Source organism: Sinocyclocheilus anshuiensis, unplaced genomic scaffold, assembly GCF_001515605.1.
Source record: "Sinocyclocheilus anshuiensis isolate Anshui unplaced genomic scaffold, SAMN03320099.WGS_v1.1 scaffold272, whole genome shotgun sequence".
In the NCBI taxonomy this organism is placed as follows: domain Eukaryota; kingdom Metazoa; phylum Chordata; class Actinopteri; order Cypriniformes; family Cyprinidae; genus Sinocyclocheilus; species Sinocyclocheilus anshuiensis.
Genome location: NW_015554117.1, coordinates 826,618 through 839,913, shown reverse-complemented (window position 1 = coordinate 839,913; position 13,296 = coordinate 826,618). Strand labels below are relative to the sequence as shown.

Sequence of the window (13,296 nt, the reverse complement as noted above, 5' to 3'; positions counted from 1 at the left end):
GAGACTTTAGTCTTTGCAACTTCACAGATCTTCTTTATGCACCAAGAGCTTGTAACACTCCAAAGAGAAAGGAAAAATTGAAATTGCATCATATGACCCCTTTAAAGGGTTCTCTTAAACATTTGTATTACTGTTATTTCTTCAGTTTGTATGATGATTTGTCCAGTATCATGGAGAGCACTTTTAAATCTGACTCTTCCAAATCATTCTCAAGCAGATCAAGTTCTTTCAGGTAGGATGGATTTGATTTCAGAGCTTCGGTCAGTGCCGTCACTCCTTCATGTGTTACATTACAGTTGGACAACCTGAAGATAGAAGAGCGGATTTTCAGAAAGTGGAAAATGTAAAAAAAAAAATAATGGTACAAATGGTTTAGTTTTTGTGGAAATCTGATTTGGTCTTACAACTTTTACCTCAGCTTCTCTAGTGTACAGTGAGGATTCTTCAGTCCGATGCAAAGCTTCTTCACGCCTGAGTCTTGTAGATCATTAATGCTCAGATCCAGATCTATCAGACTGCAGGTCTTTGAGCTGAGAGTTGAAGCCAGAGCAGTGCAACCTTTCTCAGTGATTCCACATTTGTCCAACCTGAGACAGAAATTAAATTGTAACATATGCTTCATTTGACAACTTTATAAAAAACTGTATTTCTATATATTAACCTCAGTGTTTTCAGTCTACAGTTTGGATGCTGAAGAACAGCAGACAGCAGCTCTGCTCCCTGATTTCCAGGTCTGTTGTTGCACAAGTCCAGTTCTCTCAGATGAGAGTTTGACCTCAGAACTGAAGCCAGAGATCCAAAACCTTCTGTTTTGATTTTGCAAGTTGAAAGTCTATAACAAGTCAAAAAGGTAAAGTTCTTAATTATACAAATTATAGTACACAATATCACTTTAAAGGAATAGTTCACCCAATAAATAAATAAATCTGTCATTTACTCAGATTTTATGAATGAATGTTTTTTTTTCATACAACCGTTATTTAAATGCCAACCTCAAAACAGTATCATAAAAATAATCCACATTGAAATTTTAACCGAAATTTATTTTTAGAACAGAAGTTTAAATCATTACTGAGTGAAAGTCAGCTGTTGTTTTTTTTAGATATCCTCCTGGGACCCAGGCATAGACTTTTGTCCTCTGTAGAGGACATTATATTTTAGTGAATTTCTCTGAGACCCTACATGCCACAGTTTTTAGTCTGGATGTCCAGTACAGAGCACATTCAGGGCTTTTCAGAGATAACAAATGTTTGAAGGTTTGATCATAAACACTCCCTCTCCTTTATCTTTAAATATGACTGATATCCACAGAATGATCAAATTTAGCAATCTTAGGGAAATCATTAATCATTTAAATCTGACTAATTTTCAAATTGCTTGTCATAAATAAACATCTCAGAAAAATGTTATGGGGTTTCAAATCGGAATATGACTTTTTGTTACGAAACAGGTCATAATTTTCATACATGTCTTCTGTAGAGGACACCAGGTCAATAGGGAAAAAACACAAGTCAATAGGGAAAGAAATTATAGATAAATATTCCTATGAAATATGTGATATTCTTATGAAAATGTTGCCAAGTTATTACTCCCAGTATTACACTTCTTTTTTTTCATTATGGTTTGCCGCAAGAACACATTAATATGCAAATTAGATGCCATGTATAGACACATTGTATAGAATGAGAATACCAATTTATGTTCAAAGTTTTTAAATTCCTTGTTTTATTGTTGTGATTATTTTTTTCTTTTCTTTTATGTAAAGCACTTTGAATTACCATTGTGTATGAAATGTGCTATATAAATAAACTTGCCTTGCCTTGGTTTCCATCTTTCATCTTTCATGGTTGAGAATCATCTTTGTACAAAGTTTGGCTAAAAGTAGCCTGAAACCTAAAAACTGATTGGTGAATGAAAACATAAAACATTGTTTTTGTCTATACATGCCTTTTCATGTCTATTTTTTGTTTGTTTGAATAAAATATGAATAAAATATATTTTTTCAAAAATGTTTTTTTTTTTCATTTGTTTCTTATGCTCCAACCAATGTAATGACTTAAAAAAACAACAAAATTCACAAAACTTTTTTTCCTGGTTCTCAGGAGGATATAATTCTCGAATTGCGTTCACCTGCGATTTGTCACGTGACATGTTGGGCGTCAACTTAAAATATTGCCTAGTAGTCATATGGAGTACAATTATGAAAAAAATTTTTGTGAGTGGCATTTAAAATAAACACCAATTGTTATTTGTTATGGAAATTCTCCTCATGGGGGTGAGTAAATAATTTCCATTTATGATTCGAGTGAATTATTACTTTAAAGTCAACATGGATTCAAAAGTCACATATTTTTTCCTCATAATCCTTTATTAACTTAACTTTTAGATTGACATCACCAAGGCCAATTTTTTTTTTTTCAATGTTTTGTCATATAGAGACTTTTATTTACCTTTTAATTAATTCCCGATGGATAAAATCAAGTTCAACCTTACATTTTCTCACTGGATATCCTGAATTGTTTTATGTTGATTTTCATAGTGACAAATGGAAGTGTTGCAACAGTAGCATTAGTAGGCCAGTTCTTCTCTGCCTTGACTTTATATTGCACTTTTTAAATGAATCATCAATTCAGATATAGTTCATTATGACCATATTAAGTTTGTTATAACTCACTTTAGTGTTTCCAGTGCACAGTGAACTTTCTCCAGAGCAGCACAGAGATGTTTCACTCCAGAGTCTCCAATGTCGTTCCAGCTCAGGTCCAGCTCTCTCAGATGTGAAGGGTTTAAACTCAGAGCTGAGCTCAGGAAATCACAGCCTGCTTCTGTTACTCCACAGTTCTTCAGACTACAGAGAGAAGAGTACATATAGCCTAGTCTAGTTTCACTTGTAAACCTGAATATACAATATCTGAAGCTTAAAGAAGAACCCTACTTCAGTGATTCCAGCCTACACTTTGTGTCCTCTAGTCCAGCAGTAGGAAGAACAATAAAATCAAGATCAGGTTTACAGACATCAGAACCCAGGCTCCTCCTGACAATGGATTTATATGTTTGATTAAAACTTTTACATGTAAACAGGGCTTATATAGACATGATGTTTCTGTTTTGCTTTACTGAACACACATACAATAATGTTTTAAAGTCGTAGTGTGATCTTTTCAATCCATATTTCTACTCCTGAGTCCTGCAGGTTGTTGTGGCTCAGGTCCTGCTCTCTGAGATTGGATATTGATGGAAGAACAGCAGAAAGCACCGCGCATCCTTTTTCTGCGATATTACAGTCATGCATCCTGCCAACACAAGTATATTATTAGCAGAAGCTATTTAGATGTTATTTACTGGTTAAATAGTGGTAAATACTGTTGCACCAAGTATAAATAGCAACAAATATCATCTTATTTACGCTAAGTGCAAATAGTGATAGATGTTCTTTAGTGTAAATAATTGTAGTAGTTGACTAGTTGCACTAATTGTAAATAGAAACAGATTTATTTATTTATTTAACTTCATATCATTGACTTCATGTAAGTAAGCAACTGATTTTTCTCACCAGATCTTTTTCGACAACTTGATCACAGGAAGCAGCCAGAACACAGCCACGTCCGATCTTCCATATTTACGAAGTTCAAAATCCTCAAACTTCTCATTTGATGTCATTAAGATGTACACCAGAGCCGACCAGAGATCTGGGGACAAAGTGTTGCTGTTCAGTTTTCCAGAGCTCAGGTAGCTTTGGATTTCAGTAATGAGGGAGTGATCTTTGAGTTCATTCAGACAGTGGAACAAAACAAGAGCCATTTCTGAGCAAGGGATTGTTTTTAACTTTTGCTTGAGATACTCAATAGTTTTCTCTCTTTCCAGGGTGCTGTCTGCCTTCTTCACCAAAAGCCCTTTTAACAGACTGTGATTTGACTCCAGAGAAAATCCCATGAGAAATCGAAGGAAAGGATCAAGATACCCATTCATACTTTTTAAATTTTTTTCAACTGCACACTTGTGTAAACTCAACATTGTCATTGGCGTTCCAGATTCATGTGCTTCAAGCACGTTTATTCTGCTGTTGTGGAAGGAGAGGTGCACATATAGTGCCGCTAGATGTTCCTGAACACTCAGATGAACAAAGCAGAAGACTTTCCCCTGATACACTGGATATTTCTATTTGTTTTGTTTCAGGGAAAAAGATATGAAGAAGATCTGAAAGACGGAGTGTTTTGTTCTTCATCAAGTTGAGCTCTCTGAAAGGAAGTGGAAATATGAGCTGGATATCCTGATTCTCTTTCTCTTCAGCCCAGTCCACAATGAACTTCTGCACAGAGACTGTTTTTCCAATGCCAGCGACTCCCTTTGTCAGCACAGCTCTGATGGGTTTGTCTTGTCCAGGTAAAGCTCTAAAGATGTCATTGCATTTGATTGGTATTGTTGCTCCTGCAGCAGCCCTCAAATTTTTTTCTATTCTTTTAATTTCATGTTCATCACTGATCTCTCCATTCCCACCCTCTGTGATGTAGAGCTCTGTGTAAATCTGGTTCAGGAGTGTTGAGTTTCCCTGCTTTGCAAATCCTTCAAAAATGTACAGATGCTTCTTTTATATTTCTGATTTTAATCTTTGAATCTTGACTTCAACCGTTTCTGAATCAAATCTGTTGAAAACATGTTTATTAGTAGCAACAAATGCGCACAAATTCAGACACTATAAATTAGTCTTGATGGTTTTAACCTACTGATATTCCATGAATCTTTCAGGAGAGCTGCCAGTCTTCTCTGCATCTTGACATGATTTTCTGTGTAAATCCCTTGTAGACAGGAACAGGTGAAGAATATTTGTAGTTTTGAAATATGTCTTTGACATGAAGTGAAGTAGTGGTTTGAGATTCATAGAATCTGTTTTAGAGTGTAAGGAATTGAGGAAAAACTGAATTTATCACTATATGGCTGCAATTATCACATGCAAACAAAAAGATAAATAGATTTACCTTTGGTCAAATAGAGATTCGCCATCTTTTAACTGAATTGGCATTTTCATCGACTTGTCACTTTTCAGGGACCAAACACTGGGATCAGGTGAATGTGATCTTTCCTCAGAACTGAAAAAAAGAACTTAATCAATCTCACATTATTTTCTAGGAATCTCAGTGTCATGAAGATTTATTAAGAAAAATCATTTGCAAGCAAATTTCTTGTTTTGTCTATCTCCCAACACAAAAACTATAGGTAATGCATTAAAAATGTCACACAAAACAGTTATTTACCTTTGATCAGATACAGATTCTCCATCTTTTAACTGAATTGGCATTTTCATCGACTTGTCACTTTTCAGAATGTGATGTGATCTTTCCTTAGAGCTGAAAAGCAACAAAATCCATCTCACCATAGTTCAGAATTGAAATTGATGTCATAAAGATTTAAGAAAAATATAATTTGCAAGCAATTTTTTAGTTTTGTTACTTCACAGAAAACTTTTTTTTTTTCAGTTTTTCTACTTCACAATAGCAAGAAAATCATAGTTAATGTATCACATAAAACATATTCTTCTGCATTTACTTTTGATCAGATACAGATTCTCCATCTTTTAACTGAATAGGCATTTTCATCGACTTGTCACTTTTCATGGACAAAACACTGGGATCAGGTGAATCTGATCTCTCCTCAGGACTGAAAAAGCAACATTATCAAAGATTATGTTCTAGTAAATATAATATGGGTTTCATTCATCTTTTTAAAATAATAATATTTTCATCTTGCTACAACATTATCAAAACCAACCAGCCACATGCAAACTTAAGGTAACCGGATGTACCTTTGGTTAAACAGAGAATCTTCAGCTTTTAACTGAGTTGGTATTTTCATTGATTTGTCACTCTTCATGGATAAAACACTGAGGACAGGTGAATGTGGTCTCTCCTGCTGAACGCTGTCAGATACAACACAATCCATCTTCATAGTTCACAGCAATTCAACATCGCTTTCACTCAGGTATATTAAGTGGGTCGGTGGCTTTTGTATTAAAGTATTTTTAATGCAATTAGATATGATAGGTAGGTTATAAGCGCAATGAGTTGGGTTTTAACTGAATTAGCTTTGATCTGTACAATTCTGAAACATAAATACAACAATATTTCGCTTACCTTTTTTCTCCATCGCAAGTGTTGTGATAATCAGCGTCTTTTTCAGCATTCATGGTGCTTGTCTTTTCGTAACTTATGAACAAATGTATTCTGAATTCTGTGTCTGTTGTAATGAAAGGCTAAAGAACAGGGAATGAGGAAGAAAAACAAAGCTAAACAGCTAAAACTGTCTTCAGAAGCTGGTTTGACTGGTTCACGGTAAACTAGCTTCCTGGTTTAGTTATATATAGTTCACATAGGTACTTTCACAAAAGGGTTTGACTGTTTAGCAGTGTCTGACTAAATGTAAATACACAAATTTTGTGATAATAAATTAAGACAATAAATTGTAGACAGTGGAAAGCGTAGATATTTTGTGCTTTTTGTAACACTTAAACTTTCAATTACATTCTGCAAATAATATAACTGAAAACATTCAGAATGGAAAGTGTCAAGTGTATTTTAGTCCTTACTGTTTAATTCAAAAGGATTTATCTTGCCTAATGTAATCTATCAAACATTCTACTCTCAGTCTGTGCATTTGTACTCATAAATCTTTTATTAAGCCGACAGGTTGTGATTCCACAGTCTAACACAACCACATTAGTGACAGATGAATTTGCCCCAAAATATTGTCTGATTGAGAACCACTGCTTTAAAACATTACAGCAATCATGTACATGTGGGGCTGCAGCATTAGGTGAGTTTTTGTATTTGATTTATTTGTAAAATGTTTTTAGCTGCATTCTATTATGTTGAAAACTGATGAATTGTTACTGTCTCAACATGTGTAAACATAATGGTTTACTTGATGACATTAAAACAAAGGCGTTTCCTCATTAAAGTCTAGACAGATTTTATATCATGTTAGCCTATCATAAAAGATGATCAGCCAAACTTCAGTAAGAATATTTTGAGATCTAGATAAAGGGTATAGTGCTTTGTGAATACTTATCATGTGAATCTTAAGAGGAAATCTATTTTAGTCAGTTGTTTTGATAATTTTTATGTATTTTAGTTTTTTTAATCTTGTGTATATCGTGCTGCAATTTGCAGGCCGTTCGTGGCTCACAAACTCTTCACTTGAGTTCAGCTTAAAAAGACAATGATGTCGAAGGCTTTACATCTGTATAGGTATTTGTTTTCTTTATAGTAGTTTTTGCACAGCATGTATTTGCATTTAAAGGGGTCCTATTATGCTCTTTTACAAAGTCTTGATTTTGTTTTGGGGGTGTACTAGAACATGCTCTCATGCTTGGTGGTTCGAAAAACACATTATTTTTCACATAATTTACATTATTAAAATACCTTTCTCCCCAGCCTGGCACAAACGGCTTGTTTAGTTCCGGCTTTGATGAAGGTCCGCCTTCCGAAAAACAAAATGTGTTGTGATTGGTTAGCTGTCCCAGTGCGTTGTGATTGGCGAACAGCTTAGATGGTGTTTTAGTACTGCCCCGCCCCTTGCTCCGTCTTTCAACAAAAGCTTTTGGCAAATCCGGCAATTAATTTCTCACTCGTGATGTGATTATCCTCAGTAAAATGCGCAGCGCACAATAGCAAATTGGGGTTATCCTTGTAGCACTTGTTCCATAACTCGTTGGAATATCGATGGAGCTGACGTGATGCCAAAGGGTAATCTATTGTATACAAACATCCCTTTGTGGGTCGTGATCGTAAGGTATTTACGTGAATTTTCATGCACAGGAATTTGCAAGTAGGCATGTGAAAGATCTAGTTTGCTAAATCTTTGTCCCCCAGCCAATGAAGCAAATAAATCTTCTATTCGGGGTAATGGATAATGTTCTGCACATAGAGCTGGGTTCACTGTTATTTTAAAGTCACCGCAGATCCTGACATTTCCACCCTTTTTGATTACAGGCACAATCGGGGTTGCCCATTCACTGAATCGCACAGGTGTGATGATACCTTGCTGCACCAGGCGATCAATTTCTTCCTCCACCTTGGGTTTGATGGCATACGGTACCACTCGTGCTTGGAAAAATCTCGGTTGAGTTCCCGGTTTCACATTTAAGGTGGCTGTATACCCATTGAATGTCCCTAGATCTTCTCTGAATACTTTGTTATACCTTTTTAGGAGACTGTTCGATGTCCCTTCATTAGTATGATGTACTACTCTTACAGTTTTGATATCCCTCCAGTCTAGACGAATTCTACGAAGCCCGTGGCTGTACTGTTTTTACTCATTTACTCGGCACACTGCAACCACCACAACAACCAACACGGGAGTGCACTCTAGTGGCCATCAGGTATTATAACATCAACTCAAATACATTACACAAAGCCCGGAAAACAAACGCTGTAGTCCAAACAAGCCGTTCGTTGTAGTTCTTGAAAAGGGATTTTTAAAAAACGAAATATCTCCCTTTGGAGTGGACTTTGAGAGTTGTAACTTTCTAGATCTTTTTTATGCCCAAACATACACACTACACACTGACTAAAATTAAAAAGTGAAAAAGCATAATAGGACCCTTTAAGTATTCCTGTCCCCGTCGCCCCCAGGGTTGCCAGGTTTTCACAACAAAACCAGACCAATTGCTACTCAAAACTAGTCCAATCGCATTTCAAGGGGGGGTTCCCCAGAAAAATTCGCATTCCAGGGGATGAATATCACGTTATTGGGGGCGCTTCAACCCGCGGCAACAGTGTTAAAGTAGCCCAATTCCGCGGGAAACTGCGGACTTGGCAACACTGATCGCCCACGATGGCACTGTTTTCGCGTTTGAAAAGACGCGCGAAACTCTTTACGTCACATAAACGCAGTGTAAAGCAAAAATAGCTCTTTGGTCAAAAAAGTTTCCCGCCCCCTGCTATAAAGACTTCTGAGGACCGTTTAGTCAGGTATCAAGCGTGCATATGTGCACGTTTGTTTATATAATATAATACGTTTTGAATATAGTGAAGCAGAAATGTTACAAACGATTTATCAAAAACACATGGCTAAAAAAGCCACAAATTTCTATGGTCTGAGATCTGACGCTCAAGCTTCTAACACATTTTTTGTTTATATATCACCTTTATATATATGACTGTTGTATATCTCTCCAGTCTAGTTTTATAGATTACAGACGCTGTTTTTACTGTTTTTTGGTCAATCAGTTTTCCGCATATATCTGAGTATGATCCTGCTTTGAATTATAAACAGCAGTCGGGGCTCATACACCTGTACAGTGAGTTTATTGCACTGTATCAGGTGTTCACATTCATCAGCCTGCATGATGACAGAAGCATGAGATCATCTCAGGGATGTAATAATTCTCTCAGATTTGCCCAGCATGTTAATGCAAATAAGCTTCTAGTAAAGGTGTGTCATGAATATGCAGAAGAATTTCCGGAAAGAGTGATTGATTATTATTATTATTTTGTATGTGGGTCTATAAATCACTTGTGCATACCTCAACGAAAAGGATCCAAATTGGAGTACGTGGTTCAGATTATATTTGCCCAACAAATATTTAAATAAATATGCAATATGCATTTTTATTATTTAATTACAGTAATTTATTAGGATTTTAATAAAAAAAATTTTTTACAGCTATAAATTGTATAAAATGTAGGCTAGATTTTAAAGTGAAAATCAGTGAACTTCAGGTCTTTGTCCTATCAGTGAAATGTATAAACCTCAATCAAAACCCAGATTAAGAAGACTTGTTTTGTGCGCTTTGATACGTCCTCCTGAAACACAATTTTCATCTCTCCACAGGTCACTGCAGCGCCCTGCGGTTCGGTCTAAGCCTGTTAGAAGCGTCGAGAAGTCAGGCGTACTGGAATGTGCTGTGACAAGGAGAGATCAGGTGGTTGAGTGAGTGATTTGCTCTGTTTTAAAACAGTTAATATGATGAACATTTGCTTAATCTATAAATATGATGAATAGCAGGTGCATTCATTACAAATACTGAGTGCAGCCAAAATGAGTGACAATATTTGTGTAGATGCAAGCTGATGTATCCACCGTTAGCCTGTTAGCTATGCTTTCATGTGCTGGAGAGCAGATGCGACTGTATTCTGTCCACATTCAATCCTGCAGGATGCGACTTTTATTACACCAAACAATCCACAACAAATAAATCAGTAAGCAGGAAGCGTCTTCATAGCCAGAATAGGAAATGAGCTTGAATTAAGCATTGTAGTGGTGGGATTTATAGGTTTGATGCCCTTTGATGTTATCAGAGATACATATCCTTCACCTAAAAAAACAAATAAAACAATGCATTTTTTAACACTGTATTTTGGTCTTGTTTTCCAATAACTGATGCATTATTTACTTGAGATAAAAAAAATGATGTGAGATATTAAGTCTTGTTTTTAGAGTAATGTAATGAGGTTTATGTATAAAACAAGAAAAAATACTATTGGCCTGTGGCATCAGACAAATAAACCCATTTTCACTTTGAATTAAAATAACTCCACTGGCAAATATTTTTTAGCATAAACCTCATTCATTTTTTTTTCTGTAAACAATGTCATATCTCATGCTTGTTTTATGCAAGTTTGCATATTAATGCTGGAAAACAAGACAAAACCACTGATTATTTCATTGCAGTGTTCTTTCTGTATGTATGGTGACATTATAGTCAACATTACACAGCATTTGCAAAACTTTTTACTTCAATTGACATATTTCTAACTTGATTTTAAATTGATTGAGTGGTGAAGCCTCTATGTGATATGGGATTGAATAAAATGCATTTGAAATTAAGAAGAAAAAAAAATCAATTGAAAAGGAAAGGCGTAGCAAGCTACATTACATTTTGATGACACATTATGAGGACAAACATGACCAGAAACGTTTATTTCCGACTTTGCTAAAGGCATATAGGTATCTATAGATGCAGAAATTAATTGTTTGTTTTTAATGACACACACACACACACACACACACACACATGTTGGTATTTGTGGTTTACGGGGACTATCCATAGGCGTAATGGTTTTTATACTGTACAAACTGTATTTTCTATCGCCCTACACCAACCCTACACCTAAACCTACCCCTCACATAAAACTTTGTGCATTTTTAGATTTTCAAAAAAACACTATTTAGTATGTTTTTTAAAAGCCTTTTGAATTACAGGGACACAAGAAGTGTCCTCATAAACCACCTTCATATTGTAATACTTATGTCATACCCATGTCATTATACAAATTTGTGTCCTCATAAACCACCCAAACCAGTGCACACACACACACACACTGGTTTGCTCTGTTGCTTATTTTCTATCGCCCTACACCAACCCTACACCTAAACCTACCCTTCACAGGAAACTTTGTGCAGTTTTAGATAAAAAAAAAAACACCATTTAGTATGTTTTTTAAGCCTTTTGAATTACGGGAACACAGGTAGTGTCCTCATAAACCACCTTGATATTGTAATACCTGTGTCATACCCATGTCATTATACAAATTTGTGTCCTCATAAACCACCCAAACCAGTGCACACACACACACACACTGGTTTGCTCTGTTGCTGCCAGCGCGACCTGCTGATTTTCAGTGGTCACATGCAAAATGTGTTGATTAGAGAAGAGCGGAGAATGCCAGATAGACCACTGTGACACACACACTACTCTGTTGTCTTTTCCTTTCAGTTCAGTGCTGGACTAGATTTATTCTCAGTGGAAAGAGCTTTGATCATCTCACTATTTTGAGTTCTTGGCACATATGTTGTTCAACTTTCAACCTTTTTCCAGTTTAGAATATAGTTACTTTATTTCTGGTTCTGGTTCTTCTAATCTCTCTCCTCCTATATCTAAATCTGTTGACAGGAGTGGAAGTCCTGACCGAGTTACCAGACTGACCTTTGACTCTCCGAGGAAACTAAATTTAAATGTAAGAACTTCCTGAGAAGAGGAAAACATCCCGTCGCTGTGATGAATGCCCTTCTTACCTTTTGCGTCACATAATACTCTATCCAGGTGAGTGTTAGTAGCCTCAGACGGCAAACCTATGGAATGTCTGATGAAACATAAAATGACAAGAATTTCAAATCCCTGAGTTCCAGCATGATTGGAGCTTTACGTATTTTCCGGAAGTCAAAGTGCACATTTTATCGGTCCACCGGGAAACAGACATGTTTAAAGGTACTAAAGTACATCAGTGAAGTCTTCGAGGAAGAACTCATTGCTGGATTAAAATTTAAGCAAAGGTTTGTACCATTGCAATTTTTATTTGAAGTAAATAAATGAATCCTTAGAAACCTCGGAATGTATTTAGACACTTAAGCTACACTTAAAAGGTCATTGTATTAGATAACAAAATATCAAATAAGGTGTTATTTATTGCAAAATAAAGTCATTTTACATGCAAAATATTTTACAAAACATACGTTTTTGAAAGATAAAACCATAATCTTCCTATTTCAGATCAACCAACTCACATATTAAAAGTTACCTGTGTCAGTGATTTTACATGGTGTCAAATGGCTGCTTCCTGTCTAAAATGGCGGTTCTTATTCCTGTTGTTGAAAGTATGGCTACATGAGACAAGGTAAGCACAGGGGGGTCTGTTTATGAATATTGACTGTTTATAAATTGCTCAGTCTTCTTAAATGTTTTCAAAAAACAAGTCCACGTAATCAATTTCTATGAAGACAGAGCACTGGTGTGCTTCCAGAGAGTGTGAGAGCAAGAGAAAGAGTGGTGTTCCTCATCAATTTCCTCTCTAATCCCTCCATAATTCCCTCAGAGTCATAAAATATCAGTCGAGACAGCTTTTCCTCTTCTTCTGGAGAAATTCCCGACTGACTTTCGTGAGAGAGGGATTTGGGAAGATTAAGGAGTAGTATGTAAATGACATGAGAGGGAAGGATTTAGGAAGAAGGACCATCACATTCCAGAAGCAGACTGAGATGAGGAGACGGGGAATAGATCCAGGGAATTTCCCTTGGTGTTCTTTTGCTATGGAGAGAAAAGAGCTGTGATCAGCACCATGACGATTTGACATTTCGTGTAAGAGCAGTCAGGTTATAGGACGCGAGAGCACTGGTGACCACAGCAGATCTCGGAGCTGGATGACTGCTTGAGGGCAGCGTAGCAGGACATAGGGAAGATGTGTTTAGCACCAAATACAACACAATTATGGACTATTATACAAACCAGCTGTTCAGCATCTCAACTTGTTGCCTTTTTTGGTAAGACTGCTGAAAATGCTTTGATCGGTGTCAACGTTTTTG

General features: G+C 36.2%; 1 pseudogene; it reads right to left on the bottom strand.

The window, feature by feature from the left end:
- Positions 1 to 133: 133 nt before the first annotated feature.
- LOC107669858 (NACHT, LRR and PYD domains-containing protein 3-like) lies at positions 134 to 5,001 on the bottom strand (annotated as a pseudogene).
- Positions 5,002 to 13,296: the final 8,295 nt, after the last annotated feature.